This window comes from Chiloscyllium plagiosum, chromosome 3, assembly GCF_004010195.1.
Source record: "Chiloscyllium plagiosum isolate BGI_BamShark_2017 chromosome 3, ASM401019v2, whole genome shotgun sequence".
Taxonomy (NCBI): Eukaryota; Metazoa; Chordata; class Chondrichthyes; order Orectolobiformes; family Hemiscylliidae; genus Chiloscyllium; species Chiloscyllium plagiosum.
In genome coordinates, this window is record NC_057712.1 from 86,837,695 (window position 1) to 86,843,336 (window position 5,642).

Sequence of the window (5,642 nt, forward strand, 5' to 3'; positions counted from 1 at the left end):
TTGATATTCTAGTAATTTGGAGATTACACCAATGCCTGGCTGGTATTGCCCACATCCCAAGATAACATTTTTAAAAATTCAATACAACATACACAAAGTCCAAGGACACTACCATGAACCATTATAAGACTTGAATTTGGCCTTAACTGCAGCATTTTCTCTAATTCTGGATACTACACTTTAGGAAGGAATGTGAAAGTTTTAGAGAAGCTGCAGAAATGATTTCCAATAATGCTTCCAGGAACAAGAAACTCCTGTTACACAAATAAATCAGAAAGTTAGAATTGTTGTCCTCAAGGAGGAGACAATTCAGAGTAAATTTGGTAAAATTATGAATAGTCTAGACAGGATAGACAGACAGAAACTTCCCATTTGTTGAAGGATTGACAAACAGAAAGCACCAATTTCAGGTGAATGACATAAGAGCCAACAGTGACACGGGGAAAGATGTTTCAGGCAGTGAGTGATTAGGATTTGGAATGTACTACCTGGGAACATGGTGGAAGCTGACTCAATCTGTGCTTTCAAAATGGAACTGTGTAAGCACCTGAAGACGCAAGGCAAGAGAGAAAGGGTGGGGGAACTGCCTTCCAGAGAGTTGCTGTAGTCACAAGCCAAATGGCCTTCCTCTGTGTTGTAATGATACCATTGTTCCACAACGTCAGTTCGGAATTATATATATTTAGATTTTAAAATTACCATACCATTGAAAACATGCACTTCTGTAGGCCTCAGGGGTGAGGAGGGCAGAATATTTGTTGCATAGGCGGAAGTGGGTACTCCAGATGCTGGCGATTAGAGTGGTGCTGGAAAAGTACAGCAGGTCAGGCAGCATCTGAGGAGCAGGAAAATCGATGTTTCGGCAAAAACCCATCTCTACTTCGGTAACATTATCTCAAGTTAGCTTACCTACTGCTGCAAAAACCCTCATTCATGCCTTTGTTACTGCTCCCTCAACAATTCCAATGTTCTCCTGGCTGCACTCCTATATTCTTATCTTCCACAGACTTGAGGTCATTCAAAACTCTGCAGCCTGTATCATCATTTCAACACCTATCATCTCTTCGCCTATCACCTCTCTGTCCACTGACTAGTACAGATTCCCAGTCAAGCAACATATAGGTTTTAAAAATCTCATCCTTGTTTCCATATGTATCCATCTTACGCTTTCCTATTTCTGTTATCTCCTATAACCCCACAACCCTCCAAACTATCTGTGCTCATCTAATTTTACCACTTGAGCATCACCAGATTTAATCAGTTCACAGTGAGGGCAATTCCTTCAATTTTAGATTAGATTACATTACTTACAGTGGGAAAACAAGCCCTTCGGCCCAACAAGCCTACCCAGACCCATTCCCCTACATCTAACACTACGGGCAATTTAGCATGGCCAATTCACCTAGCCTGCACATTTTTGGACTGTGGGAGGAAACCGGAGCACCCGGAGGAAACCCATGCAGACACGGGGAGAATGTGCGAACTAATTATCTGGTCCTTTGGATTTCACCCCCACCCCAAATCTCTCTGCTTCCTCAATTTCCTCCTTTACTAAACTGTTTAAAGCCTAATGTTCTGATTAAGCTAATTTCCTGGTGTGGTGTCATAGGTTGTTTATCATATTACACTGAAGCATACTGGGATATTTTATTTTAAGGTCACTAGATAAATAAATATATTGTTATGATGAAAAACACACTGAAATAAAACAGGACATTTGGTGTACAATAAATTGGAACCCACCAAATATTCAGAAGGACACATCTCAAACACCTCCTCTGAAGGGAGACTAACATTGAATGGATCAGCCACCCAATAATTCAAATTGAGAGGAAACAACACTTTAAGTTATAAAAACTGAAAAACAGGTAATACAAAATTTGCCAGCCGTCAAATAAACCCACAAACACCAGGTACTCTAAAACATGAAGCTACTTCTCCAAACCATCCTGAATTTGAAAGTTAAACAAAACCTCACATTTATGTAACATTTTTTAATGACCATAAGAGGTCTCAAAGCACTTCACCACCAATGAAGTACAGTACTTTGTTGAAGTGTACTTACTGTTGAATGCAAGAAACACAATAATCATTATACACACAGCAAGCTCCCAGAAACAGTAAAGTGGTAACGACCAAATTATCTTTTATTTTTGGTATTTCTTTCAGGGATAAGAATACCTGGGATAAGTCCCCTTCTAGTCTTCACAATGATGCTTTAGGATTTTTTTGCATCCACCAAAGCTGGAAGTTGAGACTTGTCTTATACCTGATCTGAAAGACACCATCTCCTAAAAGGGTAATAATCTCAGTCTGCAACAAGTAGTACAGGAATGTGAGTCTTTATCGTGCTTAAATCCTGATGTGGGAACCTGAACATATAACTTTGCGATTCAAGAGTTGAGCGTGCTATTAAGCCACGACTGGCCCACACCATGTATTCACTTATGATATATAGTCTATTTTCTAGATTGACAGCATTCCCCACCTTGTACCTAGAACGCAAACGCGCTTAATAAACGGAGAGCAGGAGAAATAAGAAAAAGCTTTTTTAAACCACCTGAATTGCATCGTAACCATGCTTGTGACGATCATTTGTTGAAATGAAACTTGGACTTTCATCCCACAACAGTCGGTCATTTTCTACCACGTTTGAATTGATGTGAAAGCCAAAACCCGTCGCATCATTGCAAACGCGGCAGTATAAACTGGGACCATTTGTAAAGGACATTAAAAACTGACGATTTTTACTTTGATTAGTTGTCGCACATCAACGAGATTCCTTGGGGGGGGGGGGGAGGAACATATTTACAAAAGGTGGTGGTGATTTTTTTTTAATTTGGTGTATGGATTGCAGCGGATGGTAGGTCAACTTGGTGGACACGGGTGCGGAAGTGCCGCTTTTGGAACGTTGAGACAATGAGGACATTCTATCTGTGGAATGTCGGCCTCGCTCTTTGATACTTGGCCATTGTGACCAACGTTCTGGAACTGGAAGGCGGAGTTGCAAACTCCAGTCACAGACAGTACCCTGTCTGTCAGCTCCACCAACGCTGGAACTTCAGCTCACATACACCCTTCTCCGTAAAGCTGCCAAGCTATAGGGGCCTTTGGGGTGCACTACAAACACAACGCATATTATCACCCCTCCCCTCCCCCCCAAAAAATAAATGTACATTATTTGTACCTGTCGCTCAGCATTTACAGACGCTGTATTACTGCGTGCAGAACAGATGATTTGTTTATTAAGCATGTTTTATTCAATCACAAGACATGCTGTTTTGTTTTAAGTCTGTCTTTCTGCTCCCTCCGTAAATGTAAACATGTCACCTACAGCCGGGAACTCCGAGCATACAACGGCGGAGGTTGCCGGGAGTTGTAGTTTCGGTCGTGACTAAAGTGAAAGCACTCCAGCCTGCGAGAGGCCGTTCCTGATGAAACATCGATTTTACTGCTCCTCGGATGCTGCCTGAACTGCTGTGATCTTCCAGCACCACTAATCCAGAATCTGGTTTCCAGCATCTGCAGTCATTGTTTTTACCATTGTTTTCTCTTGAATATGCATATCAACAAAGTCATTTTGCAAATATCAGTCTTTGAGCACACTTTTTGATTAGGACTCTGGAGTTGCCTTGGCAATGGATATGATGACTAGGAAGTTGATTGGTGTTTGTCATAAATAGTAAAAAAAAATGCACATTTTGTCTCTTTTTTACCAAAACATATGTACTCAAATAGTTACAATTTTTCTAACTACCCGATTGCAGACCAAGGAATCTACTGTCTCATGGGTTATGTCAAATTTTTTAAAAGCACATCAAAACGTCAAAGTTTCTATCAAAGCCTTGAATGAACAGAAAACAACAAGGGTTGCCAACTCCTTATTTTCAACCCCGTCCCCTTAGCCTCACTTTTCCACTCTCTGTAAATTCCTTCGACCTAAAATCCCCTGGGATATCGTCATTTGCCTCTTGCGCATCTATAATTTTAAATACTCCACCATTTATGACCTTGCTTTTAGTTACCCAAGACGAAGGCACCCTGCAATATCCTCTCCAGACCTCAGCCTCGCAACTTCACTTTCTTCCTTTAAGAAATTTTTCTGATCGTGGTGTGGGCATCTGCCTCCTGTGGTTTGCTGGACTATTGTAAATTTTAATGCTTGACACGTTTTATTATACTTTTATGTAAAATAAAAGGTATGATTAGAAGCATTCTATTATGGGACATCTGTTATTTCATTTAACTTATGTAGTTTGGGTCCCCTGTATTGACGAATCTTTGCTCACAAAATATTTTGACGCGAGCAATTTACAAGGCTTAGAAGATCAACTACAGGGATAAAACAAAAATGATGGGGAAGAAGGGAACTGAAGGTGGGAAACAATTTACAGCAGGGGATCGTGAGTTGGAAGGAATGTTAATTATCACCCTATTATTACAACAGTTCTTATTGTCAAGATATTGGAATCTTTAATTGACAGAGAACTTTGAGCGATTGTCAAGATATATTTGTAAGGGGTATGTGCTTAGCAAGCCTAATTGAATCTTTTGAGAAATTAATTAGAGTAGTAGATGGAGGAATGTCTATGTATGCAGTTTATATGATCTCCCAGGAGCTTTGCATAAGATATTGCTGACTCAAATTGAAGCTGCTGCAATTGGTGATAAAATCTTGACTTGCTTAGGTGCTTCTTTAGGCAGTGGAACATAGAGAGTATGAATAATGGGTCAATATGGTTTGTCAATGGAACAAACTTGAAGGAACTAAGTGGTGGTGTTTCACAAGGTTGCTGGGATCTCAACTACTTACTAATTTATTGATAACTTAGATAACACAATAGAGAGTCTTACATGTAACTTTACAAATGATCCAAGAATAGATGGAATGGCAAGTAATGTAGACAAGAGCATGACATTGCAAAGATATACTGATAGTTTGAGGGAGCAGACAACATCATTCCTGATGGATTCCAACAATGGTAGGTTGAGGTCATACATTTTTGACCCATAAAAGATCCAAGTAATTTTAAAATCATGAAATATTAGAAATATTGGAGATCCAAAGAGATTGAATGGGTCGGTGTACACAGATCAATGAAATATAGTGCATTGTCAAGGAAAACATGAGTAAATTCTAATTGGATGTCAGCCATTTTTTGGAGTAGACTGGGATATAAGTGGAGGAAATTTTGCTACAGCTATTAAAAGCAAAGGTTAAAGCATATCATTCACCACCATGTTCACTACTCCTGAGAATACATTGGTTTTGCACTCACCAGTGGTTAAATTAAAAGGATAATTGTTGAAACTACTCATATTCCCAGGAAGGTTATCATTGAGAGAAAAACTAAATTTATGATTTTCAAAGGAAATAATAGAAAAACCTTTATTCTAGTAGGGAGTCCATGATAAGGTGACATGGAGTTACATGTTGCTGTAAATTGTGATCCTGTATCTGTGCCTCCTGATCTATAGATAGGACGCTACCACTGTGGCACATGCGCCCTAGATACCCACATTTATGATTAATCCGTAAACTAAGCCAGTACATTGGAGACTGTAGGGAGGTACCTAGTGACCAGGCAGAGGTTGTCTTGACAGCATTCACCACTAAATGTGTTCTGTGCCCTCATTTGCTG

The 5,642-nt window shown here is 39.8% G+C and overlaps 1 protein-coding gene across 5 annotated transcripts in view; it reads right to left on the reverse strand.

The window, feature by feature from the left end:
• fbxl4 (F-box and leucine-rich repeat protein 4) overlaps window positions 1-3,344 on the reverse strand; it is a 120,545-nt gene extending 117,201 nt beyond the window's left edge. For 2 of the 5 annotated variants that reach the window (XM_043685505.1, XM_043685479.1), the window contains exon 1: window positions 3,188-3,344. The gene's annotated coding sequence lies outside the window, so the exon portion shown is untranslated. Of the gene's footprint in view, window positions 1-704; window positions 807-2,181; window positions 2,271-2,560; window positions 2,675-3,187 lie in introns of those variants that run through there. The other 3 variants (XM_043685487.1, XM_043685494.1, XM_043685499.1) reach the window with 3 other exon arrangements.
• Between the last annotated feature and the right edge of the window lie 2,298 nt (window positions 3,345-5,642).